The sequence below is a fragment of the Manis javanica genome, chromosome 2 (assembly GCF_040802235.1).
Source record: "Manis javanica isolate MJ-LG chromosome 2, MJ_LKY, whole genome shotgun sequence".
In the NCBI taxonomy this organism is placed as follows: Eukaryota; Metazoa; Chordata; class Mammalia; order Pholidota; family Manidae; genus Manis; species Manis javanica.
In genome coordinates this window covers 212094863-212122529 of record NC_133157.1, presented here as the reverse complement: position 1 = coordinate 212122529, position 27667 = coordinate 212094863, and the positions used below count along the sequence as shown (strand labels likewise).

The following is a 27667-nucleotide window of genomic DNA, read 5'->3' as shown; positions in this document are numbered from 1 at the left end:
CAGGAAGAAATGCCTGGGGCGGGGGTGCGGGGAGCAATCCAGGTAAAGGGAAGATCATGATCAGAGTCAGGGCAGCTCAGGAGAGCACAGGCCTTGAGCGGACAATGGACTGGCTAAAGCTCGGAGCAGATGTTGTAGGTGCTGAGGCTGAAAGGACAGGAGAGCAAATCCTGGGGAAACGGGAAGCTACCACGAGCGGCCTAGGGGGTGTGGGTCACTTATCAGTCCAGGGATGCACCGAGCACATGCCGCCCTCTGGGCCTTGCTCACCCTGGTCTTGTTCCCACTCACGCTGCCACTTAACAAACACTGAACTTCACCTCTGTCCCAGTTCAGCACGAGGGCCAGGATACAAAACCTCATAGGGTGTATGTAGACTCTGCTCTAGGAAGAAGCACGAAGAGGGAGAGAAGGGGAGCTAACTAGCCAATGGGAGAATGGTGTTAAAAATAATGAGATCCTGGACACAGCTCCAGCTGCACGTGGGGGACAGGGAGGGCTTTCCAGAAGATGGGACATGTGAGCACAGGGGTAAAGGGCACTGAGTCTTCACAATGGGGGAGAGTACGGACAATCCTCTTGGAGAAGGCACCAGAGCATCACAGTGCATGTAACCTGGCACGGCTGGGGCAAAGGACGCACAGGGGCTGAGAGACAAGGGACAGAGCTCCAGGGGAGGAAGACCCAGGCCAGCAGGGCCATGTGGGACAGGCCACAGGATTGTGCCATCACCCAGGAGTTAATGGGCTCCAGAGGTGGATTTTGCAGAGAGGCAGGGCCTAAATAGAGGTACAATTTAGAAAGAACTTGTCAGTTTCCCCATCATCAGAGCCTGAGATAAGAACATGAGTGGAGGTAGTTTATTTGTGAGGTGACCCCGGAAGCAGCAGTGATAAGCTAGAATGCAGGGAAAGGTAATAAGGGGGTGTTATTGAGCCGGTCACCTCTGTGAGCACCTAGAACCCCAGTCCTGCTGGGGACCCTCTGATTAGCCATCCATGACCTTCATACTGTCAGCAGCTTCTAGTCCCCACTGTTTGAGAGCTGCCTCCTAGAGGCATTAACTCCGTATCCAACCCCCCACCCCACCCCATACCTCTTTGCTCTCCCAGACTGTGCATGGGCAGAGGCTGACTGGCCTTCTGTGTTTTGAACAATCCGTGCATGTTTGAAATAAGAGCCTCAGAGCATGCATAAGCTATCCTCAGCTGTATTAAAACTAGGTGGTCCAAGGAAGGTGTGTGGGACACAAACATATCTGCAACAATCCCGCTGGGTTCAATGTACATCAGTGAGAATTATGTTCCATTGCAAATTACAGAAAAACAAAATATAAGAGTGGCTTAATCAAATGAGACATTTATTTTACCCTTGCAATGGAAGACTCCAGAAATAGTGGCTTATGGTTGGTAGACTTCATACACGGCATTCTTCTAGCTTTGGAATGCCGTTCTTCAAATGGCTCAACATAGCTGTTAGAGCTCCAGCCATTATATTCATGTTCCAGGTAGCAGAATAGAGCCAGGAGAAAGAAAAGGGCACCCTCTCATTTTAAGGAAACTTCCCAGCACTTCCACATGACCCTTCTACTTATATCTTCTTGGCCAGAACTTAGGGGCATGGTCATTCCTAGCTGCAAAAGAGGCTGGCAAGTGTCTTTTAGATCATTGGTCATGTACCTAACTAAAAGTTGGGATTATTTAACTAAAAAAGGAGAGAAAATGGGCCTTAAGAGGCAACCAGCAACCCCTGCTACAAGAATATTGGACGGAACCAAGATGTTAATTGATAAGGAATTGTCATAATCTAGGGAGAGATTAAGCAAAGGGCAGGTGGGGGGACGGCGAAGGGGCTGCCTGTATCAGGTGTCTGCATGTGGATTTGACGGGACTGGCGGGGGATGAGGAGAGAAAAGGAGCAGCAGGAGTCCTTGACGTGGGTGACCAGGTGAGTGGAGATGCCACCCACATTCTCAGGAGATACAGGAAGTTGAATAGTTTGGGAGCAGGTCTTGAGTTCCACTGTGGACATGCTGAGTGTGTGATGCCCAAGGACAACCAGAGATGTCCAACAAGTAGAGAGCTGGATGCTCAGGTGGTCAGGAGAGAAGTCTTGGCACTGGATAGAAATTTGGGAGCATCAGCCATCGGAGAAGAGAAGAATCCTCAGGGTGAAAACATAGAGAAAGGGTGGGGAGATAAGACAGAGCAGCAAGCCATCAGAACGTAAGGGGCACGGGGGACTGGCCTTTGTGAGCTGCTTCAGAAGGCAGGAGAGGAGTCAGGGGTATTTATGCCCCTGGCTGGCTGTGCCCCTCTGTTGAAGACCCCAGCTGCTAACAGGAAGTCTCTTCTTACAGCTTCAGTCTCTGAGTTCTGATAACCACTTGGCCTTCCTTTTAGGCCTGGGGTTGGTAATGGCTTCCTGATACTATTCACACTAGCGTCCTGTGCTATTTCCTGTTCGATTCGCTTAATCCTCCCATACTTTTGTAAAGCATACATTCATTAAATTCTCCTTAATTAAAAAAATAGATGGATAGACAGACAGGTAGGTAGCTAGATAGATAGAATAAATGGAGGAGTGGGTGGGGTGGGGGATGGATGGACGGATGGGAGGATGGGTGGTAGATGTATAGTGGATAAAGAGATTGCAGGGGAAGATGAGATCACAGGGGAAATTGGGAAGGAATAGCATGAGAAGCAGGAGGAAGAACTAGGAGTCAGGGGAGAAATGAGCTCAGTGTTAAATGCGACCTCATCAGTTAAGAAGAGGGCTGTGACACATTCATTGTTGCCACAAGAAGGTCACTGATGCCCTCGATGAGAGCATTTCAGTGCTGTGGGAGAAACCAGATTGCTTGGAGGTGGAGAAGTGAGGGGGAAGTGAGGAAGTGGGGCAGCTGCTTTCTCCCTCATCTCCACGCAAAAAGTCTGGCTCAAATGTCACCTCCTCTACAAATTTTCTCTGAACCTCGGGTCTTTCTCTGTGCCCCCTGAGCATCCATTTGGCCATCTGCCACAAATCAGTGGCTGAGCTCCCAGGATAGGGGTCCATAACTCTGGACATACACAATGTCATGGAAAGAGCCCTGGATTTGGAGTCTGGAAATATGGGCTCAAAACCTGAAAAACTGTCTGGCCTACTTCCTCCAAGTTCCTACAAAGCAAACACATCTTGTCTGACTTGACCAGAACAGGTCCAGGGGCCCTGCCCAGTGCCCAGGTCCCATACCACAGGATGACCCTCCAGCTGCCATCCGCCCGTGGCCTCCTAACTGGTCGGCATGCAGTAAAGGATGCAGTAAAGGATGCAGCCTGCCCTGCCACTGCCCTCATCTGCCTTGTTAGCCATGAAACAATGTAGAGGAATCTGATGGTCAGGACATCCCTCCTTCCCACCTTCTATAGGACTTGTCAAGGCCAAAGGCCATCTCTATTCCAAGATAATACCTGAGCTGTTCCTGGGGGTTAATAAGGAGCCCAGATGCTTCTGCAAACCCAGCCTGGGCTGTCACTACCCAGACTATCACCTGGGTGAGTCAGCTCAGCCCTGACTCCTCAGCCCAAGGCACCAGTTAGAGCTCCATCGCTAGCAGAAAGCACTCTCGATAGCCCACCATGAACTCGGCCTTTAAGGGCCACTTCCCATGTGGTGGGCACTACTTTAGCATGACACGTGTATCAACTCAACTAGCCTCACAACAGCTCTATGACATACATACTATTCTTATCCCATTTTATGAACTAGGAACCCAGAAAAGATCAATCCCTGGAGTAATTTGACATCTTCAGAACCAAATCTCTTTTCTTGGCAAAATCCTGAGGGAATGACCACGGAAAGAGAAGGCAATTAATAGTTTCTCTAGGTACCTTGTATCTCCAAGGAGCATTATCTTATTTGACACATACAACAACTCTGTGAGTGGGGAGTCTTTTCTGAATGATCAGACTGGGGTTCAGAGAGAGTAATGTTTTCCCAGTGGGTAAGTGCTGGAAAACAGGGCTGTGATTTAAACCCAGGCCACTTCTGTTTAATTTGCTTGGTAATTTTCAACTTACCTAAGGCAGGTAATATTATTTCCACTACACAGATGAGCAAACTAAGGCTCAGGCAGGTTGGAATGACTTGCCCAAACTTGCTATATAATTGTGGATCTCAGGGCTGGGGAGTGGGAAAGTAAGGGGAGGGCTAGGATTTGAACCCAGATCTCCAACCTTGAAGCCTCTTGACACCAGGCAGAGATGACAGGAATGGGGAGTGGGCAGCTTTTCCCTGACCCTCAGACTGTGCCATGGCTTCCATGGCTTCGGCACCCTCACTTCTGCCTCTTTGGCACAGTGATTCTCCCACAACATCCTCAGTGCCCAGCTGTGACATCTTGGAGTGACATATGGAAATGTCAGGGATGGGAGGTTCTGCGTGTCGTGAGGCTGTTCCCGGTCTAACCCTCTGACCTCTGTGCTCCCTATCAGGCAAGGGAGGAAGACAGACAGGCGCAAGGCTGCTGGCTTCTCACCTTCCCCGCTCCACTCTGCCCTGGCAGGGGCTGCAGTGAACTCAGGGGAGCCCAAGAATGGCTTGGCTTCTTGGAATGGTGATTCACTTGTCTTTCATAGAAAAGAATCAGATTTTCTCATTTTCTGGGCCCAAGTGGAGGTTAGCCTTATACAATCCAGCCCTTTGAATCTCCTGGGTGATTCCAAGTCTGAAAATCTGTGCCTTTTGAGACTTCAAATCTGATCATGGAGCTGATTAGGAGCAATTGTAATCACATTCAGGGCCATCACCCCAGATGCTGCCTGCAGAGAGACGCTTTCAGCTTCCACTCGCAATCCTGAGAATGGGCTCCATCTCCCACCTGCCATGACAGGAAGTCTGCTGGCACCTTAATGGCCTCGACCAAACCTCCCTACCTGCCCAAATGCTGAGAGTGGCCTGTTCCCAGAAAAACAGAGGGATCTGCCTCACCTGGGTGAATCACCTGAAGAACCACTCCAGAGAGAATCTAAATAAACCAAAGGCCTTGGGGCAGCCATCTTAGCAGTGAAGTGTCCTGAGGAAAAACAGGCAAGCAGAGTTAGGTGAAGATTCAAATTCTGACACCCCCAAATTGCTGTGTGACTTTGGGGACCCTCACTTCTCTAAGTCTCTGTTTTCTCATTTGGAAAATAGAATTGGTCACCAGGAATGTTGAATAATGACACACTAGGGTCTGTTCGGTTTTGTGAAAGAAATAGTTAGAAAATGTCTAACACTGTGTTCAATCCCCATGCACCCAAATCTGCTGACACTTCCTGTTACGTGAGCCTACAACCTCCCATGAGCCCTGCGCCTAGACTCCTCATCCCAGTGTCCCAAAACTGCCACCTCACTCTGGGCATGGATCTTTCCCATCTTTCCCTGTTGGCCATTAACTCTTCTCATCCCTGGGACCAATGTCTTTTCTCCACTACATCAAGGTCTTTTTCAGGATCATAAGCCTTAGAGAAAGAATTTCTCATTATCAGTTCATAGCTCAGGGTCATCAGGGCCTGGGGACGCTCCTTGGCCCTTACAAGTTATGCAGAGCCCACCTGGACCCAGGGGTTTCAAGATAGGCCCCTTCTGCTGTGCTGACCCTTGACATCTGCAGAGTCCTTACCTCACGGGGCCAAAGAGTTCCAGTCTCCTGCTCAGAAAGAAGGCTTGGCTGGCACCCCAGTTTGCACAAAGGTCCCTCAGGGTCTCTCAGATGCCAGCTAGAGCTATAAATGTTCATGAATTTTTAGTTCCTCCTCTAATTCTTCATAAACTTAGAAAATTTTAGCAAGGCCAAGCACTACCTCATGACCTCATTGACTGATGTCATACAGGGCTCCTCGGCCCACCAGATCTGCTCTCAAATGTAAAACCATGGAGAATGTTTGCTGAAAAGGTCAGCCCTGAGGACTCCACCCCCAAAGAAAGCAGCAAGGTAAAGTTCAGAGAAGGCGACTAGCTTCCTGCAGTCACAAAGCTAGTATGAGGTGACATCAGGGTGTCCTTCCTCTCTCCATTCTGCCTCTATGGACAACCCACATGGGTTCCATTCTGCCCATGAGCTTTCCTGTCCCTTCACTGGACCCTAGAAACCAGAGAAATCGATGACTCTTGCACTATTTTGCACTCAGTCATATGTTCCATCTGACACACATTAAGACCCTGGACATCAGAAGAACCAGAGGAGCTTTTTTAAAAGGTGGATGGATGGCTTGGCTCAAGCCCAGACTCACGGGCTCCGAATGTCCCAGGGGGCTGCAAGCAACTCTATTCCTGGGAAGGGTGGCTCTGATGTGGAGCCGGGTCTATGAATCACCAAATCTAAAATTAATCATAAGAAATGAATGCTGAGCAGCTACCAGGTGCCAAGCAGTGCCACCATGGTTCAGCTTGCCACAAGGTGGCAAATGGGCTTTCTCTGCACCATTTTGATAAGGAAGGGGGGAGCTCCAAGAGGCCAAGGGGCATCCTAAGTCACATAGCTGGCAAGAGGCAAAAACCAAGGTTTGAATCTGGGTCTATCTGATTTCAAAGTCCAGGCTTACCTGACTCCTCCTTGGGCAGCCCTACTGTGTGAGAGGCCTGTGCTAGCAGACCCTAGGGGTAAGGACAAGTCAGACCCATGCCTGGTTTGGGAGCTGACAGCTGACTGGCACACAGATACTTTGCTCTAACACAAAGCCACCTGAGAAGCAAAGAGGCCCCAAGGGCTCTAAGTCCAGTGGTGGTGGGATCACTGGAAGAAACCAAGGAAAGCTTCATGGAAGAAGTGACACTTGAGCTGGGTCTGGAATACCATGGGTATCGCCATCTATCACATGATGTGCCAAGCACTCTGTTGGTCCTGGGAATACAAAGATAAACAGGCCAGGGTCCCTGCCCTCTCGATGCTCCAGCCATTTTTGGCCTCTCTTCCCTGGTTTGGACCCGTCCTAGCCATGTGTGAGTGGGGAGGCCCCACACAGTCCGAAGGGGAGTATTAACACACTGGAATGACTCATGGGGTAGTCCATGGATTTATCTGTTAATAATAAAATGAAACTATATTAAAAATGCAACTATGTGTGGGCTGCAGGACGATTCCTCATGTGGTCAGCCGCCTGCCTCTTTAATCGCTCCAGTAACGACCCGGCAATGACACCCTGGATTTGTTTACGGTTTCTCTCCTCTGCAGAGCTCGAAGCACTTCCTCTTCCTATCTCATCTCTCTCCCTGACTTCCCAGGGAAGCGAATCTATTATCCCCATTTCTCAGGTATCCGTGAGCTCTGGAGCCTACCTCCTTGTCCCCCCGCCTGGGCACGGCCCACGTGCCTCTCTCCTCCCTGGCTCTGGGCCTGGAGAACCCCATTTCCTGGATGACTGAGAAAGCCTGGATCACTGTGAAGAGTGAAGGGGAGCTTAGGTACCTCAGGAGGCAGAGGGATGGAGGCAGGTGAACAATGAGGGAGGCTGAGCCTCCCATGGCACCCAGTCCCCCAGCTCAGGGTCCTCCCCGCAAAGGTTTGGAATCATCTCTTGGTCTCTGATTCCAGTGTCCAAATTCCCTTTTCCCTTGGCCCTTCACACCTTCCCTCACTTCATGTACCTTCCTACTCCTGCTTTATTTATCCTTCAGTTATGGGCGAGGAGAATTTTGTGAACTCCTGCTGGGTTCCAGGCATTGTGGAAACAAAGCCAGTTACACACAGTCCTTGTTCTGAAGCTGATCAGTGCACCAGGCTTCACCATCTCATTCATTCACCCGACTAGCTGTGAGCATTTTACCATGGACCCAGCCCTGTGCCGAGTCCTCAGAATGGCACAGTGAATAACACATGTCCCTGCCTGCAGGAAACACACCTGAGAGCAGAGATTGACCCCGATACCCACAGAAACACACACCAATGTGGACTGTAACAAAGCGGTGCCCCAAGCACCAAGGAGATGCGCTAGAAGGAAGAGTTCAACCTGCCTTACAGTCGGGCTGTCAGGTGCACGCTGTCTACCCATAGGGAAGGCTTCTCTGGGTAAACGAAACATGAGCCAGGCCTCCGGCTGCTTAGGGAAGGAAGGGCATGGCAGGCAGAGGGAACAGAACAAGCAGTGTGCTGGGAAGAAAGAGATCGGTGTGCTCAGGCATGAGGAGTTACCTGACGTTGTTGGGTAGGAGGGAAAGGAGAGGACAGTAGAAATGGGGATAATGTGGAATGAGAGGCAGATTGTGAAGCGCCTGGTAGGTCATGACTAGAGTGACAGAGCCAACCCTGAGCCACGCCAGGGTGAGGTGCTTTCCTACGCACCCTAAAGGGTTTGGAACATGACATGGTGTCATATAAATATAGTCTAGCCTCGTTTCCTTTCCTGCAATGATTGAACATTTTCAATCCATAAGGATCCGAGTTAGATGGTACAGACCTCACATAGCCCTAGGAGGCACAGTTATCGTCCTCTTCCTCTACTGAAGACACTGAGGTTGAAAACACCCAGGCTGCCAAGCTAGTAAGAGGAGAAGCAGGGTCAGAGGAGCCCTGGCTCTTAATGCAAAAATAAGGGGTTTGATTGAGGATGGAAGCAGGAAGTTTTAGCAGAGGAGAGGGAAGGGGAACAGCAGGTTCCTTGGGGTAAAGTGATGGAGTAAGGAGGAGGGGGCAGGCTGAGGACATGGACCACTTGCCACAGGCTATGGGAGGAAGCAGATGCAATGGGTGCCTGGAGGTCTGCCCAGAGCAGGGAGGGCTCCCAGGGGAGCCCTGGCCTCCTGCACAAGCACCCAGAGTCAGCACAGAATGCAATCAATAAAGGGCAGAGCTAGAAAAAACCTTACAGAAAATCTGGTGAGTAGGACATTCCCCTGCTAAAAAATTCACCAAACTGCCGCACATTTACTCACACTATCCTCACCCTAATTCAAGTCCTTTGCATCTCTTGCTTAGACTATTTTAGATGAAGAACAAAATCCTTACCATAGCCCAGAAGGTTCTGCCTGCCCTCTCCCTGGCCTTACCCGCCCCGTCTCCTCACCCTCCCACCCCTGTCCTGCTCAGTCACTCCTGCCTCTGCCCTACCTTCGCATCTCCAGACTCCCCACACTCGGGCCACGCAAGACTTCTTCAAGCAGCTTGTGCTCTTGCAAAAGCCTGACTCTTTCTGTCCCCAGAATTTCATGCTTGTAATACTTCTTGCCATCCCTCCCATCCTCCCCTGTCCCATTTCCAGACTGACACCCCTTATCCTTTAGGGTCCAGCCCTCACTGACCCTCCTCCCGCCCCCTGCCTGCTCAATAGCCCCATGACACCCTTCTTTTCCAGCTAATGCTTTTCTTGCTTGTAATATTTGTTCACTATCTGGCTCCTGCACAACTTTATAAACCAGACTTGTTCACTGCTCTGCTCCCCACGGCGGGAACAGTGCTTGGCACACAGCAGGGCTCATAAAGTATTTTTTGGGTGAATGAATGTGTAAACAAGAGAAAGAATGAGCAAATGAGTGTGTACACAAGCTCTGTACTGTGTTAACTTCTGTCTTTCCTCTCACCTGTACCCCCTCCTCTCTTCTTACTCCCAAGCCCCCTTAGTCCCACTTGCTCAGGGAACACCTCCCTGGTGTCTGTAACACAAGGGGACATTCCTCTCATGGCTGCCATAGGACATGTTGTCTGCACGTTACAATGCTTCAGTAAGTATACTACAGCCTGTGATTATACTCTGCTCTGTGTGTGTAAATCTTGTCTCCCCAGCAAGAAGACAGCTCACCAAGGCCTGACATTGTTAAACACAAAAATGGGCTGCAAATAGGGGAGGTGAGGGGTTCACATGCCTGCAAGTGAGCTCAGCCACCAGAAGGAGCTGACTCACCATAAAGGGTTTTGAACATGACATAGTGTCATGTGAATATAGTCTAACCTCCTTTCCTCTCTGCAATGATTGAACATTTTCTACCCATAAGGGTCGGAGTTAGGTGGGACAGGGGAGGAAAAATATGCTTGAGCCCTGACTCTAAGCTAAGAGTCTAGCGCTGAGAGATTATGGTTTAGTTATAAAATATGACCTGATCTTAAGCAATCACCATATAAGACTATCAGCTAAGTGCCCAAGAGAACCCCACCCCCAGAACTCCATTTCTTTATCATTGAATAATCCTAAAGTCTGGCCCTACATGCATGAGCACCTGTGTGTTCAGTTCCCTTTCTCACTACATGGCGTTCTGTTCCAGAGCACATCCACTCTAGATTGCCCATGTCCATGTTCCCATTTCATTTTCTCCAGTGGAGTGTGTGTGTGTGTGTGTGTGTGTGTGTGTTTATGCTAGAGTGAGGTTTCCCCAAAGTGCAGGTTGCTACAGCCATTGTGGGCTGTCTGCAGAATATGCTCTCTCCTCTGCCCAAGACTTGGCTATCAGTGCTTGAACTCAACAGCCTGCCTAAAGCAAACTCATGCAATTATGCAACATGGCCAAATAGTCTTGGAGAGGGTGAGTGCGGGACCCTGGGGTCCAAAGATTTCACCAAGTTGTTAGAATCCCTAAGCACACTTTCAAGATCTTTTAATGGTAAAGCCAAAAGTGTTTTAGAGAGAGAGATCTCTGCTACCACAAGGAAACACATGAGTTGAGTAAGGTGACCTCTCTTGGCACTCTTTGGGGACTGAGATACTGGAGTTGCCAGAGTTTCTCAAATTCTACCCCCCACCCCCACCTTGAGCTGCCTGGATGATGAAATATTCTGAAGAGTTTGAATTACCTACACGGCTGAGCTGAGCTAATACCCAGCATTCCAGCCTACCTCCCAGGTGGTCACTAAAGACCATGCTTGCTGTGCCCCCACCAACACTTTACAGACCAGAGCACAGTTCCCCTCCTTCAATGCCACCAGTGTTGGGATGAGTTACTTCACCTATTAGCTGGCAAATGAAATGCCAGGTGGAAGCAAAGTGTTGAAACAAAAATAGATGCATCCCCACCCTGAGGCGTGATGAAACACTTGGAAGAGGCCTTCCCAGGCGTTTGGCACATGCATGTAAGAGCGGGGGAGGAGGGTGCTGGGGCTGAGGACACCAGGCAGCAAGGTCTTGAGTTGAATTTGAGGGTGCCAGGCCTGGTGGCAGAGAGGCAGAGATGGTAATGGGAAGGGGGCATCAGGGGTTTCGTGTGTCTGCACTGGGGAAAGCCCAACCAAGGCAGGACTTGGCAAGATGCAGCATTTGGTGGCCTTTAGAGAGCCTTGGCTTTCTGGTTCAGTGTTCCAACCTGAGCCCCATAGTCTAATAATTCTCTAAGACTCCAGAGCTAAAAAAAAAAGCAGGAACAGAGATCTGGTCACAGAATGGGGAGGCAGAGGCGAAAAAGGAGGGAGGGGCAAAAAAAGGAGGGCTGGAGAAAGGGAAGCAAAAAGAATGAAATCTTGGCAATTATATTCATGATGTTACTGATGTTGAGAGATTACAATAGTTCAAAAAAATTCTTCCCAATCAATGGAATGCTGTGTGTGAATATTTGTGCAAGTACATGTACCCATGTTTGTGTACTCAAATGATGTGTGTGTGTGTGTGTGTGTGCGCGCTCGTGCATACCTGTGCCTGCGGGTGTATTTGTGCATGTGGGTGTGTGCTTGTGCTTGAACACAAATGCATGATTGAGCACGTGTGTGTTTGCTCACTGTGTGAGTGTGCATGCTTGTTTGTGTATGTGTGAGTGTGGGTGTATTTGCATATGTGTACGTACGTGTGCATATTTGTGTCTGTGTCCATGCAACATCCCAGGATGGAAACAACCCAGGAATAAGCCTCAGAAGAGGTACGATGTCCTCTTTCCAGCTGTGTGGCCTTGAGCAAGTTATATCATATGGCCATGAAACTCTGGGCCTGTTTTCTTATGTTCTACTTCCTAGAGCAATGCTTGGTACATAATAATCACTCAGTAAATATTTATCAAAAGAGTAATTTTTTTATTTGGGGATAATTCTGCCTATTTCTTAAGGTTGAGGAGATAACAAAATGGGAAAATACATCCAAAAGTATGTTCTTACTCTCAGTGTTTGGCACATTAACAGAAGCCCAATAACTGTTAGCCCTTCTCCCCCTAACTTCAGGGTTTTTCCCCTTGATCGGAGGGGGTTCATGAAGGGAATGATGCTTAAGTTCATATGCCTCTTCCTTGGGCTGTGTATCACTAGCCAGTTTCTAGGGGCTTCTGAGTTCCCATTATGTTATATATTAGCCAGGCCTCTTCTTCCTACTTCCAGTCAAAGATTGACAATAAGTCATTTGCAAGAATTAAATGCAAGATTGAATTTTAACGACTCAGAAAGTTGAGGTCAACTTTGCTTTGAAGGACCTTTAGAGGAGGGAAGCCTGGTGAGTGAGGTGCTACCTGACCTTCCATCTGGTGCTATACTTGCAGGTCACAATCTTGCCATAATAGTAATTATTATTCTCATCATCACACAGTTAAAGACATGAAAACTTGGGGAAGTCAAGTGACTGGTCCAAGGTCACACTACTCTACTCCAAGGCCCCAGAGGTGCCTCCAAGCCCAACAGGTGATATTTGGGGACTTCAGGAAGGTAAAATCTCCTCTCTCAGGCAGAAAGAAATGATGTCTCTTAAGTTGTGAACCCACAAACATCTCAAAATCTCTGACCAGTCAGCCCCGGCTGAGTATTGGCAGATAGAGCCAGGGCCATGTGGCAATCAGAAAACTAGTCAGGTGGGACTGGAACAGTGCCTCTGAGGTATTTCACAAACATGGGGAACAAACACATTTGGTGTTGCAATCCTGGCCACCCGGAGCTGCCGCGTTGGCTGTTTTTTGAGAACGGACCATGGATAAGGAGTTTGAGGTCTGAGCATGGGAGGCCCAAGTGGTCAGCCATTTAGAGATGGTGTCAGCCCTCAAGAGACACAGTAAGTGCCATCCCCATACCCTTCAGAGTTACAGCCAATCGACTTGCTCCTCCAAAGTGCCAAGGGCTACCCAGACCCCTTAGGGAGGCACCCCAGGATTCCCACAGTCCCGAAGTAACCTGTATTTCCATCTTCTCTCACTGCCCCCTTTGACAGACACTATGACCCAGACTGAAAGCCTTCTGACCTTTTTCTTCAGCAACTCCATGCCCAGGAAGCAGACTACCTCCTGCCCTCAAAAGAACTATTCATCCTGTAATCCCAAAAACAAAAGTTAATTAAGACCAAATCTTTCTTAGCATTTCACAATGCCCTCTGGGAGAATTATTGTAACTGGTATGAACGGCTCCATAAATTCACAGCACAAATATGGTCACATTCCACTTATTTTTCCAATTAATCTCTTAAGCACACAGCTACATGAAAAGCAGAAAGTCCAGCATGTCCCTCTGGAGGTTGCTTCCCTTCCCCACAAACTGTCCCAAAGCCCTGGGGACAGGCCAAGTCCAAACAAAAATGAGTCCTCCCAGACACCGGGCAGAGAGGGACTGGAGTCTGTTGCATTTACAGCTGCCACGGATTCCCTGCTGCAGATGGTCTCCACCACGGGTTCTCACCACCGCACAGTGTCATTGTTGAAGGCCCTGCCTACACAACTTCTTGGATACAGGCGGATGCCAAAACCAGGTCCTGACCCGCGGCCAGAGGCCCTATGCCGAGCTCCGAAAGTATGATCCTGCTTGTTTGTTTTCTCATTGTCTGTTATTTCCCTGGGCAGAAGACGACAGGCACACCGAATCAGGTCTGAGTCTACTGTGTACCCCTCACAAGTCCCTTTTCCCTGCCGCATGAGCACTACAGGGAACGCATTCTCTCTTTTAAATATCCAGAAAGGGAAAAAGCTCTTTGTATCCTTCTCTCAAGAGCATGAGGGCTCCTTGCTCTGCCCCTGCCCCTCCCACGGAAGCTGGCCTTGGGGTCTTTCTTCTCCTGCTGAGCCCTGATGTAACTGGCAACTTGCTCTCCAAAGGAGAGAAGAAAAGCCTGAGGTAGGTCCTCAGGAGGGCACCTCCCGGGAGGACACCTGTGACGCCTGCAGGAAACTTCAGGGCCTCAGGACGGTGACCAGCCAGGGGAGAGTAATTACATTTGGGAAGAACCTGCTGACTGCCAGGCACTTTGGCACATGTGATCCTGTTTACTCCAGACAACACTGAGAGAGAAACAGTGTGAGTTGCATTTATTTTTATTGAAATACAGTTGATAAGCAATAGTATATTGGTTTCAGATAAACAACATAGTGATTCGATGATTATTTACTTTGCTAAATGCATACCATGATAACTGTAGTTGCTGTCTGTCACCATACAAAGATATCACAATATTATTCACTATATTCCCATTTTACAGAGGAGGGCAATGAGGCTCAGTGTGCTGAGGGGCCCAGGGCTCCACAGCTCTGAGATGCTTGAGTGCTCCCTCCTGCCTGGAAGGGCACCGCTTCCCCAGCCCTCCCCCACCCCCAACAGTTCACTGCAAGTGAAGTCAAGAAAGACATGAAAGAAACAGGCTGAGCAGGAATCACAAAAAGGCAGCCTAAAGGGTTGTGTGAGCTAAGGAAGGGCTGTTACCTTGGTAGAAGATGGGGAAGGAATGGTTCATTCTAGCCCCTAGAACTCAGCCTAACACATAGTAGGTTCTATATATACATTATAGCAGCTAATGCACACACACACATGTGTATGTATATGTGTGTGTGTATATATGTATATGTATATGTGTGTATATATATATATATATATGTTGCAAATGATATAATGGATACTTGCCCTGAACACTGCTTAAGCACCTGCTCTGTAACAAGACCTGGGGCAGACCAGTGGAGCACAAGGACAAATTCCAACACAAAAAATCTCTAAGTTTACCATGGAGAAGACTCATTTCCCAATGACTCTCATGCTAGAAGAGAAACATGATATCACAAGCTGGAAAAAGGGTGAGAGAAAAGTACAAGGGTGGAAAATGCTAACTTCCACCTGGAGAAGCTCGGGTAGGCTTCCTGGAGGAGGGAGCATTTTAGCTGGGCCTTGGAACATACATAACAATAACAACAACCATAATCTGTTAACAACTGTTGACCACTTGCTATGTGGCAGGCATTGCATAAGCCCTTCTCATATACAGCACATCATGTAATTGTTTTAGTAAATCTACAAGGCAGGCACTGTTGTTATTCCCATTATACAGGTGAGGACACTGAGATATGGTTATAACAAACCAGTAGTGACTGAAGCAGGGTTAGAATCCCAGGTGTATCTGGGACTTGTCTACCTAGTCAGAGGTGAGGCTGAGAAGGAGAAACAGGTATGCCCAACCCAGCGGGACGACTCCTGGAGTGTACTTCCCACATAGGGGCAGGAAGTGGGCACATGCAGGGAGGAGAAGGAAGTAAAGCCTATTCCTGTTTGAGGGGCAGTCTCCGTGCCCAGTAGTAAACAGCCACATAGTGAACAGCAAACTAACAAATCAGATAAAACACTTATTGCTTGCAGAATAATAAAGTTGGAAAGTTGGGATTGTTTGCTCCAAAGTTCCCCAAGTGTGAGCATGTTAAGAAGGGAAATGGACAAAGGGCCCATTTGCCCACCAATAATAGCTACCACTTACTATAGGCAATGCATGTACTAAGCTTTTGCAAGTATTATCTCATTTTAGTTTTCATAAAACACTCTAAGAACTATAGATGATACCCATTGATTGTGAATCATGTGCCAGGCATTGTTCTAGGTGCTTCTATAGGTTTAAACACATTGGATCCTCAAAACAACTCTATACAATAGGTATTATTATTATCCCCATTTTACAGAAGAGGAAACTGAGGCATAAGGCAATTAAGTATTTATCCCAAGGTAATACAGATGATAAATGGAAGAACCAGGATTTGAACTCAGGCAGTCTGGCTCCAGAACTCACGCCATTCGCCACTATCTATTCTGCCCTGTAAAGTAGGCATTATTATCCACATCAAACAAAGAAGGAGGTCGAGGCCCAGCAGGATTATATGAAAAGTGTGAACCCAACATCCACATTCTTAACCAATGCTAATAGTGTCCCTCATCCTGCCACTGACATACAGTATGCTGTGCATATGTCACTTCTCTCCATGCCTCTGTTTTGTCACCTGAAAAAGGAGAGGAAAAATCTTGACATTTTCCAAGAGCCTGGTCAGTTCAGACCTCCCAGGACAGGGTGGGAAGTTTTAACATCCCAGGGTATCACCTGAGCAGGAAACCAGCTACTTCCTGGAAGACAAACCACAGCCTAACCTTTAACAGCTGCTCATTCGCATGAAGAAAATTCAGGGATCCTGTCAGCACTCCTCAACCCCAAACCCCCCACGGTGGACAGTCTCACAGCCGCCAACAGTTTCTCCCATCTCTGTACATACGTTCTGCTCCTCGGCAAGACATGGAGTCCACTTCCCCTCAGCTTAAATCTGGTCTGGCCTTGGGATTAACTTTGCTCAAACGACTGTGAGGGAGATGATGTCCTAGGACTCCTGAGCCTGCTCTTGGGAGTGTGCAGAGCTCCATCTCCTGCTCCTTAGGCGTCCACTATTAGGCTGCAGAGAAGCTCAGGCTGGACTGCAATGATGAGAAGCCACACGGGAGGATGAGACGCCACCTGGGATGTTCCAATCCCGGGCGAGCTCCCAGCTGAACGCAGCTCCTTGGCTAACCTTGGCTTCACCGCACAGAGCAGAAAACTGCCCACTCTTCAGAGACATAATAAACCATTGTTGTTTTAAACCACTATGCTTTGGCGTAGTTTGTTACCCAGTAACTGAAAGAATCTAGTTCCTCCACCTTATCTTTTTTCACCACAAAAGATTATTGTCACCCTCACAGATGTCAATGTTCGTTAGCTTATGGCATTTAAGTGCGCTTATGCCTTCCCGTCTAAGAGGTGACTTCCGACCTAAGGCAAAGGGCAATAATGTGGTTTTATTCAGTCAGTGTGAGCATCTACCTCTGCCAGGAATATGCTGGGATCCAGAGACTCAGAGATAAATAAGACACAGTCCATGCCTTCAAAAAGCCATATTTGGGGAAAAGTGGGTCCCTCTTACCACAGCACAGAATGATGGGTGTCCATTCATTCATTCATACATCTACTCAGAGCCTAGTGCACATCCGGGACTCTGCTGCTCATTAGTGCTAATAATCTATGAACAAAGTACAGAACCAAGCCCTCTTCCCATTTACATTTTAAGGGGATTTCATTCCAATAATCACAGAGCACAAGGAGACTCCGTGGGAGCCAAGGAGCTAAATGCTGAGATGGGCAAACTAACAACAGTTTTTTCCCCATTTCCCAGATGAGGATCCTAGGATCCAGGAAAGCTCAGACTTACTCCACCATTCATTAGCCTTGTGAACTTGGGCAAGTTACTTAAAATTTCTCTCCTTCATTTTCCTTATCTATAAAATGAGTTTAATAATTACACCTATGCTGTGGGTTATTACAAAGATTAAATGAGTTAATATTTATAAAGCACATAAAATAATTCATCACACTTATTTAAACAATATGTTAATCTTTAAAAATGAATTTTAGGAACAAAATGAATGAAAGTGACATGATTAGCCCAAGTTCACAGAGCTGGGTAGAGTCGGACTCGGCACCCTGATTCGGTGCTCTTTCCGCACTGAATTGGTGCTTTCATTTTCAGTGCTAGAGTTAAATCTGAGCTCCCTTCATACATACATACTGCAGGGAGACCTTTGTATGTCCCCTAGTCGAAGGATTCAGCAGGAAGGATTCACGAGGTTCAGATCTCAGGCTCCCCATGGATCACGTTCAGGGCGGAGATGGTTGAGATAACTCAGGTTGAAGCTAATTCACAAATGCAAGTGCCAGAAATCATGCTCATGCCCCAGGTGTGTTGACGAGAATGTGAAGGGCTCAAATGCACCATTCTGCAGATAGGGACTGCCTGGGACTGTGAATATCTGCAGGTATTCCTGCTTTCCATTGACCAACCACCTTAGGATCTGCCTCTGTGACCCTCATCTCATGAAACTTGGTCCATCCAATGCAGATAGTGCCCAGGCTCTGTGCAGCTGGCATTGCCTTCCCACTGAGATGAAAAGCAAGGGTTATGGGAAGACTGTAGCCTCATTTGCATCCTGTCTCCCATCCATTTACCCATAATGACACAACTCCCTTCTCTGACAAGCACTTTCCAATCTCCACTGAGATCTGTTGGATGAGGAGCTAATTTCCATCACAGTCGTGCACAGGCGGCTGTGGGCGGGGGTGTGGATGCAATTCCCTTCCACCCCATGATCTGGGAAGACAGAGCTCATCTCCTCACTAGCCAGAAGCCCAGCCAAGCATAATAGGGCTGTGGCTAGGGGCCGTGAAGAACCACGTGGGAAATGGCCCAACAGTCGGGACCTTGAAAGCCACAGTTGTCAGAGAAGTATGCTCATCAGCCCCGCTGATGGAATTGTCCCAAAAGGAAAGATTTAACTTGTTTTAGGAACTAGTCAGAGCCTGGCTCGGGCATGCTGCCATGTATTATGAGAACAATCTCTGGGAAATGTTGACTAGAGTTATTGCCAAGCAGACTGCAGCCCTGGAGCCTATATTCCGTGGCCTCTGGTATTTAGCCAGCCCCTAATTCCTCAGGATCCCCTGACCATACCAGTGCCAGACAAGCTGACCTGTATTTCTCAGTTGCTCAGGATGTGCTCAGTCCCACTTACAGGCAGGAGCTGGGGCAAGAGGTGCAATGACACAGTCTCTGCCCTGGAGGACATCGCTGCCTGGAGCCCACGGGTGATGATAATACAATATGACGGGTGCCACAGTGTGCGCGGTTCCAGGAGCCCAGAGGGGCGAGTGGCTCTTCCTGTCTGCACAGTCCCAGGGAGATTCAGTGGAGGTGAACTGTGAGCCAGGCCTTGAAGGATGAGCCCTGTTCAGCTGGCATTTGTAGTATCTCCTCAGAACGAGGCAGAACGCCAAGACTGGCCAGGGAGAGTGACCTACAGATGTAGGCGGATTTCAGCAGGGCTCCACACCCACTCTTCCCACCAACCTCCACCTCCTTCCTGCCAAACACCAGCTCAAAAGTATCTCTCCTTCAGGAACCACTTTTTAGTTTCCACCAACCCCTAACTCAACATCTCTCAAACCATGAATTTTTAGTTCATTTCTTCATGAACCAAACAAACCAACCTCTTTACATAGGTGCAAAGAGTAGCTTGGAGTAGCTAAGAGCCCTGAGAGACGCCCCAGCTTGTGCTAGACTCCCAGAAGTGGGCCTGTCCTCAGCTAGGTGCTGAACAGAATGGTCGTATTTACAAGTTCATAGAAAATAAGGGATAAAATTAAAGATGAAGAGAGTATTTTCCCTCCTTGAGAAAGCCAGTTGAAAAGGTTCTTAGACTTTTCATAAGTGAGCAGATGTTTGAACCCAGGGAATAGTCCCTTGAAAATAGAAATGTGTGTTATCTGCAGCTGGGTAGCCTTCCCTTGCGTGCCCAGCCTCATACTTAACTTCTTAGCAGGGACACCTATAGTTTCAGTGTAGAATGCACTTGCTATGCTCTGAATGTGTGTGTCTCTGCCAAATTCAAATGATGAAATCCTAACTCCCAAAGAGGATGGTATTAGGAGATGGGGCCTTTGGGGGTGCTTAGGTCAAGAGGGTCACTATGGCATGAACCAGGAAGTGAGCTGTGAACACCCACTCCGTTGAATCAACCAGCATCATGATCTTGGACTTCCCAGCCTCCAGAACTATGAGAAATAAATGTCTGTTAATAAATACCCAATCTGTGGTATTTTTTTACAACAGCCCGAAGAGATTGAGACAGTCCTCAAATAAACCATTCTGAACAGGAAAGAGGGACCCCTCCAGAGAGCTGAATCTTCCCTGGCAGGCCTAGAAGGTTCTCCCTAGCTGGTCTGGGGAGATACCTAAAGGACTGGGATTAGGAGGTTTAGATATGCCATCCATCTGGAGAAGGCAGAAAGATGGAAAGGAAGGAAGGAAGGAAGGAAGGAAGGAAGGAGGGAAGGAAGGAAGGAAGGAAGGAAGGAAGGAAGGAAGGAAGGAAGGAGGGAAGGAAGGAAGGAAGGAGGGAAGGAGGGAAGGAAGGAAGGAAGGAAGGAAGGAAGGAAGGAAGGAAGGAAGGAAGGAAGGAAGGAAGGAAGGAAGGAAGGAGGGAGGGAGGAAGGAAGGAAGGGAGGAAGGAGGGAAGGAAGGAAGGAAGGGAGGAGGGAAGGAAGGAAGGGAGGGAGGGAGGGAGGGAGGAAGGAAGGAAGGAGGGAAGGAAGCGAGGGAGGGAAGGAAGGAAGGAAGGAAGCGAGGGAGGGAAGGAGGGAAGGAAGGAAGGAAGGGAGGGAGGGAGGGAGGAAGGAAGGAAGCGAGGGAGGGAAGGAGGGAAGGAAGGAAGGAAGGGAGGGAGGGAGGGAGGAAGGAAGGAAGGAAGGAAGGAAGGAAGGAAGGAAGGAAGGAAGGAGGGAGGGGAGGAAGGAAGGAAGAGGGGAGGGAGGAAGGAAGAGGGGAGGGAAGGAAAAAAGGAAGACAAATCAAAAAGATGGGAAAGTAGTTATTTAGGGGACATCTACTGTGTGTGTGACACCAAGATCAGTACTTTGCAAGCATTATCAAATACTCTTATGTTTAATTTCTGCTTCCAAAAAACCCTGTGAGAAAGGTTTCATTCATTCCACAGATAAGAAATTGAGGTTCAGAGATTTTAAGTAACTTGCTGGAGGTCAAAGCCCTAGTAAACAGGGATTCAATCCAAACTCTGAAGACCCAGAAGCCAGTGCTTTTTCTAGATGGCCTGGATTAAAAATAACTGCCATTTATTAAAAACCTGCTACTTGCCAAGTCCTAGGAAGGCCCTTTACACATGCGGCCACATGGACTCGGCCTGAGTTTCCTGCCCGGGTGCGTCTCCTGCCCTGGAGGCAGTAGCCAGTGTGACTGTGTCATTCAGCATCCAGGCCAGATCTGCTCTGAGAATGGCAGGGGCACTAATTATGATGAGCAGCAAGTACCAATGACACTGTCCCATGTTGGGGTCCCCTTCACCCTCCCAATAAGGGGTCATCCAGCCATTCCAGGGCTTTGAAGACACTGACCACATGCCCACCAAGGAATGTAAAATGAAAGCAATGTACTTTTACTATTTAGCTTTTTCATACAGTTAATACTCTCCCATTCAAAGAATTATCCTGTATCCTAAAAACCTATCTTTCTTGCTTTCTTAAGGATTAAAAATATCCTTTCTTTGGATGACATGATGGTTATAACAAATCATAATTTGGTTTTTAATACGTGCAGTGAAGAAAATTAAAAGCTGGTAATGTTGGTTTGCTTGGTTGGTTTTTTGTTTTTTGTTTTTTGTTTTACCATTTGTAAGTGCACAGTTCGGTGGTATTCAGCACATTCACATTGTCCCGCAACCACCACCACCATCCATCGCCAGGACTTTTTCATCATCCCAAACTGAAGCTCTGTACCCATTTCACAAGAATTCCCCTCCCACCCAAAGCCCCTGGGAATCACCATTCTACTTTCTACCGCTATGCATTTGTCAGCTGTAGACACCTGACACCCTCTGTAAGTGGAATCACACAGAATTTGTCCTTTTGTATCTATTATTGCATTTAGCACATTTCCCTCAAGGTGCATTCATTGTATAGTATGTATCAGAATTCTCTTCCATTTTAAGCCTGACTAATATTCAATTGCTATATTTTATGAACATTAGAGCAATATCCCAAAACAAATAAAATCATTTATTTATTAAATTTGTATATCACATTTTGTTTATCCATCCATAAAAAGTCAGAACCACCAAGAATGACAACCTCAGTGACTTCAATAAGGAATAAAAACTCACTCCACAGAACGAAACTGGCTGGTTTAGGCTTCGGCTCTGGATGAAGTTGAAACAAAGAAAAACTATTCTCTTGAGAATTTCTAACCACAAGCCCAAATTCACAGTGTTTGGAGCAATTATTTACAGCTCCCTTGTGGCCCAACACAACACACATAGACCCAGCACCTAACAAAAACACACCACACGTATTCCCTGGAGGTGTGCACTTTAAAGCTAAGCTGCAAAGAATAACCACAGATATTGTTCCAAGGATCGTAAACTCACAAATAAAAAAATCCTCCTAAGTGAAAGTCAGTAGAATCCACCAGGTATGACATCAGTCCCATACACATATTGGAGTTAACAGATACAACATGTAAAGAAATCACGCTTAATGTAATTAAAGGAATGAAAGAGCAAATCGAGCACATGATAAGGGAATAAGAAAGCAACAAGGAATGTTTGAAAAACAACCGAGTAGAATTTCTAGAAATGAGAAGGTATAATAATTAAAATTAGAAACCCAATGGATTTCTTAAACAAAATTAACACACCTTAAGGGAAAAAAACTGAAAGCAAATCTAACAAAATTATTTACCCTGCAATACAGAAGGAGGGGGAAAAAATGGTATATAGAATGAGAAAGTCTAACATATTTCTAATCAGAGGAAACAAGAGAATAATAGGAAAGCAGTTGAATTTGAACATTTCAAACCCCTTGACTCAATGTGTCCAAGAGCCTCCTTCACTCTTGGAGGAAATTTCCCAGTTCTCATCATGGCCTACAAAGTCAGACATGATCCGGACCTTCCACTTTGGCATGCTGGCTGTCTGTTCTGGAACACACCAGGCAAACTTCTGCACCATGGCTTCTTCCAGGAGCACCCTTACCCTGCATGCCTTCCTTCCATGCTTCATTCAGATTCATTCAGATGAAAGGCCACCCTTGGCCCACCCAGTCCAACTGTCCCCGAACCCCATCCTTGCCCTGCTTTATTCTGCTGCTTAGCATGTATCATTACCTAATATTACACTATACTTTTTATTTATTTTGTGTTGTTTCTCTCCCCAATGTCTGTCTTTCCAACTTTGCCCTGAGTACTCAGTGAATATTTTTTGAAAGAATTAACAAGTGAATGAATGGAACATATACATACTTAGGTGTGGTCAGTGTTGCAGGGAATAGAGTTGGGAAGGTGGAGACTCTAGGCTGCCTGCCATTATCCACTCTCCTTTCTCCCTTAATAGCACAATCCTGATTTTGTAGGGAAAACAATGGGACTAGCTACAGACCTCTACTTCCCAGCACCCTTGTAGAGAGAGGTGCTTGTTTGGCTGTATTCTGGCCTGTGTGGCACAGGCATTCTTTGTTTCTGGTGCTTCTAGGAAAACTCTGACAGAGGATGAGTGGACTCCACTGGTGAACGTTATTTTTCTTTCTCCTTCTTTCATATTACCTGGAATGTGGACATAAGGGCTGGGACTGCTGTGGCCGTTTTACAACCACAAGTCAGCCTTGAGGATGGAAGCTGTGAGCTAAGGATATAAAGCAGACAGATAAAAGGAGCCTAGGACATCAGTGACGTCACCCTGCTGTCATTCCCGGTCTCTGTTCTTCCCCAGATGTCTTCTAACTGAAAGAAAAATAAACTCCTTTTTTCAGTCATGACCTGCTGAAGGTACTTCTCAGCTGATACCATGAGTAAGATTCATTCCCTGACTTCAGGAACTTACAACCAATGATGGGATTCAGAGCCCCCAGGGCAATGAGCTGGCCAGGAATGCGGCAGGGTCCGGGATCCTGCCCAGCGTGGGAGTTGGTGGGCAGTAGGAGAGCTCTGGAATCTCCCCAAGGAAGGATTGGGTCATCAGCTTGGCCTTTCACACTCCCAAATTGTTGTGTTAGGCAAGGACTGGCAGTGTGAAGGGTCAAGCCACAGCAATTTCTGCTCTTTCTGGAGTGGCCCAGTGGGGGAAATGTCATATAGGCTCACAAGGTGTCCCTGGTCAATGGGAACATTAACTCAGCACCACCTCTGTGGCTGCCCTGGTGCTAGGAGATGCGGGGGGAGGCACAAGAAGGAGAGGGGGCTCCTGTCCTCAGGGGGCTGACACTCGCAGGCATGCACACACTCATAACTGGGAGGAACCTTGGTGGGAACCTCGGTTTTCTAGCCTCATATTTCCATGTGTGGGGATCTAATCCAAACCCCATCCAAGACCTAATTCCTGTTTCATTTCCCTACTAGGCTCGCTCCTCAAGAGGTGGGGCCACTTATCTGACCAATGAGTTCAGAGAGGAAACAGATGAGCCCTTCTGGGTTCTCTCTATATAGGATCTGCCAGGAGGATCGTGTCCATGTGGAGGAGCTCTGGGGTTGTCCAGAATTTCCGTTGATGCGGTGGGCAGGTCTAACTCTCAGAAGGAGCATTATGAAGCTCATCCCGTGTGATCACACACCTGTGCCACATCCTTCAACCCAGCTTTTATCAGGAAGAAAGTTGATATTTTTACTCATCTCTCTTTTGATACTGAATTCAGGAAGAGAGGGAATCAGTTTTTGGTGGGCACCTTGGGATAATTAATGATGCTGCTATTATGAACAACCCCCAAATCTCACCATTTCAGTGCTATAGTTTGATTTCTTATCTTGCAAAGGCTAATGATGGTGTTTCTGGTCAAGAGGCCATTCTACAGAAGGGTGACTCAGGGTCCCCATCTTCCTCATCTACCTGGAATCACCCAGCCCTAGGAGATGGGGCAAGCCTGGAAAAGCATGCTGCAGAATGTTTTATAGTGTGAACAGCCAGGCCTGGAAATGTCATAGACCACTTCCATTACACTCCTTTGGGCAAGGAAGTCATATGGTGCCTCTTGGACACCAAGGAGTCTGGGGAGTGTGGCTTATTCATGTGCCAAAGAAGAGAAGTTTAGCATTCTCCACTATACCCCAACATGGTCTGATCTCTTCATTGTGAAGATGATGATTCTTAGAATCAAAGCATGTAACTAAGTTGCCCAAAGCACACAGCCATTTAGCAACAGACACGGGAAGAAAATTAGGCATCATAGAATCCAAATCATGTGTGTGGAGGGAAAAGGGAGAAACTGAGGGCCTTGAGCCCAGCAGAGGTTCTGCCCTGCCTCAGGAACAGTGGGTTCCCTGTCACGGAAAGAAGGCCATCGGAGGCTGATCACTGGTGGATATTTAAGAATTAAGTTTTCCATCAGAGGACTGACCTACATCAGAGGTTCCCATGCTTTTCATTCTCAAGGGCCCCTTTCATAATTGTTCCCTTTGGACTTCATATGTTTTGAAAGATTTCGTCTAACAAACAAACTGCGCTTATTGAGTAATAACAAATACATTTCCCCACTTCTTCTTAATCAAAGTTGTGCATGTGTTTGCATGTGTGTGTGTGTATGTGTGTGTGTGTGTGTGTGTTTGCATGTGTGTGTGTGTGATTTGACACAGTCCATTGATTAATTAATTCCAGTCAAAGCAAAGAAACTAAAAGTTTAGGTATCTCTATCATGGGATAATTTACAATTTTAAAAAATTATTGAAAAGCACTCCCAGACCCACAGCATTATTTAGGACTCTTGATAACTCCACTTGTTCAGTCCAACCCCTTCATCTCCCCCAAGGAGACAGTGTTAGGGTATATTTTGTACCGCCATGGAGTGGAAGCTTCTCAAGGACAGGAATTCTGTCTATGTATCCCCACTACCTAGCCAAATGCCAGGTAATTACTCAGTAGTTAACCCATGAAAAATAAAATCTGTGTATGACTAGGACGAACTCCATTTTTAGTTTTAGGGTTAAAGCTGGCAGATCAGAAGAAAGCAGGCCACTCTGAAATTGGTGGTTGCCATGATCAGAAAGACAAAGTCAAAGGGCAAATATCTGGGTGGAGGTCTTTACTCCGCAGCAGAAAGCCCCTGCTGCATAAACCACTGAGGTGCAGTCCAGGAGCACACACGTCTCACTCCTCTCTGTGTGGACAAGTGATTCCAGTGCCCGGCACATAGTAGGCCCTCGGTAAGAGACCAGACAGCCTCTCCCTCCGGTATCAGATTCCTTCCCATCCCCACCTTTCTTTCTGTGTACCCTGCCAGCACCAACACTCCCACTCCATGCTCATATCCAGGAGTGGCACAAATTCTCAGGACAGCCCTGCGTATGGAATAATTAATTAAGGACACACCTGAAATCACACAGTCTCTTTAGAGCTCCTGATATTCCTAAAGTGGATCTTAAAAAACGCTTTCTGGCAATGTGACTCGGAATTTGTGTGATGGACTTATCCCATATGGTTGAATTCTATACCCTTGCATTATTCCACCCAGACCCTGAATGGGAAGTGGCATGACCTAGTGGTCCCTCCCCTGCACTTATTCAGGCCCAGCACTTGCATTCTTGGTAGGGGTGAGTGGTCCCCGACCACCAGCCCACCCCCAGCTTGATCTTCAGAGTCACTGGGGAAGCAGCATCTCTCACAAGCAAGAAGCCCAGAATGGCAGATGTCCCCACCGCGTGCCTTGTTTTTGTCCTTTAGAAGGATTATCCATCCTAACCCATATTTATACATATGAATAATTGTTTATTCTCTGTCTCCCCACTAGACTGCAACAGAGGCCCTGTCTGTTGCCCCCACTGCATCCCCAGTGTCCCGTCCTAGAGCACAGGAGCTGTTCAGTATAAGCAGCAAGTGAGCGCATGGCTGAATGAACTCTGCTCAGTTCACTAAAGGGTCATTTAAACCCCTTTCCCTTCCCCACTGTGCTCCAGGGAAGCTCATGGCGCACTGGAATAAATATTCCACTGGATGTGAGGAGACGCAAGTTTTACGGTCCATCTGGCCTTAGGTGTGCGACCTTGTGAAGGTCACCAAACCTCAGCAGGCCACACATGCCTCACATGTACAAGCAAAGGGGGTGAAGTAGATGAGTCGTCTGCAAACTGTACTTTCCAGAATTCCACAATTCCGTGGCAATCCCACAAGTGCCACTGCCCAGAGAAGGGGAGGCCACATGGGTGGGGACTCAGGCCCCAGCCCTCTTTCTACCCAGCAACGCTGCTTTTAGCTGAGAAATCTTTGTCCTGAGCTGGCAGTAAAGCTAAGATTGGAACCCAGGTAGTCTGACTCTGGCACCAGGCCTTCCATCACAGCTCTGTGCGGTGGCGCCACAACACCAAATGAAAACAAACACCCACGGTAGTCAACGTGTCCCAAATAATACAGCAGGTGTTAAAAAACAAACCTGTAGGTTGAATGCATGAAGTTCAGAATGAATGATTCTGGGTGAAAATACGGAAAGCTTTGTAGAGGAGGTGGTATTTTTGGGTAAGTAAAGAAAGATGGGTAGGAGCTCCCTCAGACAGGAAGGTGGGGCCACCATTCCAGGCAGAGGCTAGAGCCAGGGAGAACACCAGGAGATTCAGGGAGCTCAAAGGAGTGCTGATGGGCTGGAGAAAGTTCTCAGCTTCTCAGCTTCTGAGAGGAGCTTGAAATTATCCCCATGTCTTATTTGCGACCTGCCCATCCTAAATCTCAATCCAACAGCAGTATTGCCAAGAGGCAGGAGGGAATATGCACCCCTTTATCTTTTATAGTAGGGCCTTGCTCCCACTAAGTACCACATATTAGCCGAAATGTAGATAGGGTTCAGACACTGGGCAGCTGAAAGTCCGTATGTGCCCTGCAAAGGCGCTCTGCAAAGGTGAAGTGGAAAGTTCAGGAGTGGAGCTCATCACCCTCCAAGCAATCCTTTCCTATAGCCCTTGTCTCTATCACTTTTGTACGGGGTTATTTATAGAAAAAAAAATTTTAACTATTACATTTCTAGGAATT

The 27667-nt window shown here is 47.5% G+C and overlaps 2 long non-coding RNA genes across 2 annotated transcripts; one reads left to right on the top strand and one right to left on the bottom strand.

Annotated features, from left to right (window-relative positions):
- Positions 1 to 1219: 1219 nt before the first annotated feature.
- Positions 1220 to 9196, bottom strand: LOC140845462 (uncharacterized). The gene is made up of 3 exons (XR_012124226.1): positions 9068 to 9196; positions 4972 to 5056; positions 1220 to 2118 (listed from the first exon to the last, which is right to left on the bottom strand). It is a non-coding gene; the product is annotated as an uncharacterized lncRNA (long non-coding RNA).
- A 2823-nt stretch (positions 9197 to 12019) lies between these two features.
- LOC118972815 (uncharacterized) lies at positions 12020 to 13705 on the top strand. The gene is made up of 2 exons (XR_005061902.2): positions 12020 to 12902; positions 13473 to 13705. It is a non-coding gene; the product is annotated as an uncharacterized lncRNA (long non-coding RNA).
- The last annotated feature ends 13962 nt before the right edge of the window (positions 13706 to 27667 follow it).